Consider the following 2,668-nt stretch of genomic DNA (forward strand, 5'->3'; position numbering starts at 1 on the left):
AGTTTGCTTGCTCAAATCAAAACAAACAAAATTCTCATACACTGTTGATTTTTCAAAACTTTCAAAAAAGACAATACTTTGTATACATCCAAACACGGGTTATTACAAAGTTAACGTTCTTTTCAAAACATCTTTCGAAAGATAAACAAGCATTTTGTATACATCCACACACGGATCATTACAAAATTCAAATTACAAAAGTATTTGAAACCACATATGAGCAATTTCAGAGCAATTGAAAAGTGATCGAAAAACAAGTGAGCTAAGCAAACTTAAGAGCCCATGGATAACCATGGATACAAAGGGTGCTAACACCTTCCCTTTGTATAACCTACCCCCTTACCCAGAATTTCTTAAAGGTCTTTTTTCTGTTTCTTTTATAAACCTTTCCTTAATTGGATAAAATAAAAGGTCGGTGGCGACTCTGTGATATTTTCAAAAAAATGCGAAAGCATTAAGCGACAAAAAAGAGTCAGTTCACGTATCTCTACAGATCAGAGGTATGGCCCGGTATTAAAAAAATCGGAGGTCCACATGAAGTCAGTTGGGATGTAGAATTGACCTACACGAACAGGGATATTCTCTAACATTCCTACAGGGTATTTGACTGAACGGTTAGCTAGTTGAAGAGACATTCTCGTTGCTTTAAGCCCACCTAGATTTAGTTTCTTACAGGTTGAAAGAGGCATCAAACTAACACTAGCTCCTAAATCGCACAAGGCCTTCTCTATAATGGTTTTACCTATTACGCAGCGTATAGAGAAACTACCAGGGTCTTTCAGTTTTGGAGGCATGTTATTTTGGATGATAGCGCTACATTCAGCGGTAAGTGTTACGGTTTCGTTATCCTCGAGTTTCTTTTTGTTTGATAAGATTTCTTTTAGGAATTTAGCGTACGAAGGCATTTCAGTTATGGCTTCTGTGAATGGTATGGTTATGTTTAATTGTTTCAGAAGTTCTACAAATCTTTTAAATTGCGCTTCGGTTTTTGATTTGGCTAATCTCTGAGGGTAAGGAATTGGTGGCTTATAAGGCGGTGGTGGAACATAAGGTTTCTCTTTTTCAGGTTCCACTTCGTTATTGTTCTCTTTAGTCTTCGCAGTTTGGTCATCAGTTGATGTCTTTTGGGTTTCCTTTGGCTCTTGTTGTGACATGGGTACGTTTTGAGTTCTAGGATCAATGGGTCCATCGTAATTCGTTCCACTTCGTAGTGTTATTGCGTTCGCATGTCCTTTAGGATTAGGTTGTGGTTGAGCAGGAAACGTGCCAGCAGGGGCAGCAGTAGGTGCTTGTTGTTGGGCTACTTGTGAGATTTGAGTTTCTAGCATTTTGTTATGAGTAGCTAAAGCATCTACTTTGTTCGATAGTTGTTTTAGTTGCTCGTTGTTGTGGATGTTTTGGTTCAGGAAGTCTTTATTGGTTTGTTGTTGGGAAGCTATGAAGTTTTCCATCATGATTTCTAGATTCGACTTCCTAGGGGTATTTTGAGCAGCTACAGGCGCTTTTTGGTAGCCAGGTGGTACAGCAGGTGCTTGTCCAGGCGCGTACAACGCATTGTTGTTCTTATAAGAAAAGTTCGGGTGGTTTTTCCATCCAGGGTTGTACGTGTTAGAATAAGGGTTTCCTTGAGCATAGTTTACTTGATCAAATGGGACTCCAGTCAAGAGTTAACATTCGGCAACTACATGTCCAGTTAATCCACAGATCTCGCAGTTAGGTGTTACAGCAGCAACGGTGGCTTAAGGAGTGATGGTCAAGTTCTCGATCTTTTGAGTTAAAACGTCTACTTTAGCGTTAACGCGGTCTATACCACTTACTTCGTACATTCCTCCTTTGGTTTGGGTTTTCTCTAGAGCGGCTCGTTCTCCACCCCATTGGTAATGGTTTTGTGCCATGTTCTCTATGAGTTTGTATGCTTCATCATGGGGTTTGTCCATTAATGCTCCGCCAGCAGCAGCATCTATAGTCATTTTAGTGTTATATAGGAGACCACCATAGAAAGTATGGATGATCAGCCATGGTTCGAGTCCATGATGAGGGCATATTCTAAGCATGTCATTGTAACGTTCCCAAGCTTCGAAGAGTGATTCGTTATCTTTCTGGGTAGATCCGTTGATTTGACCTCTAAGCATAGCAGTTTTGCTAGGCGGAAAGTATCTCGCTAAGAATACTCTCTTCAATTCGTCCCATGTAGTTATGGAATTAGAAGGCAGGGATTGAAGCCACGCTCTAGCTCTATCTCTTAAGGAGAAAGGAAAGAGACGTAATCGAATAGCTTCGGGACTAACATTGTTAGCTTTGACAGTGTCGGCGTATTGCACGAACACAGATAAATGGAGGTTAGGGTCGTCTACAGGGCTTCCAGAGAATTGATTCTGTTGAACAGCTTGGACCAGCGAAGGTTTCAGTTCGAAATTGTTTGCCTCAATCGCAGGTGGTGCGATACTTGAGTGCGGTTCAGCGCGCGAAGGAGCGGCATAGTCTCTAAGAGGACGAATAGCAACCATCTCTAACTTCGGGATAATTTGATTGATTTGATCAGTAAAAGTCAATTCCTGATTAATAGGAATTGGTGCTACTTCGGGAAGATTGCGAGCTCGACGTTTGACGTTAATGAAACGTTCGATCTCGTTAATTCGTTGTATTAAATCTCCTCCTTGTGAACAAG

At 40.8% G+C, this 2,668-nt stretch overlaps 1 non-coding gene across 1 annotated transcript; it reads left to right on the top strand.

Moving 5' to 3' along the window:
- Positions 1–2,025: 2,025 nt before the first annotated feature.
- Positions 2,026–2,132, top strand: LOC131654384 (small nucleolar RNA R71). The gene has a single exon (XR_009299425.1). It is a non-coding gene; the product is annotated as a small nucleolar RNA R71 (small nucleolar RNA).
- Positions 2,133–2,668: the final 536 nt, after the last annotated feature.

This window comes from Vicia villosa, linkage group LG2, assembly GCF_029867415.1.
Source record: "Vicia villosa cultivar HV-30 ecotype Madison, WI linkage group LG2, Vvil1.0, whole genome shotgun sequence".
Taxonomy (NCBI): Eukaryota; Viridiplantae; Streptophyta; class Magnoliopsida; order Fabales; family Fabaceae; genus Vicia; species Vicia villosa.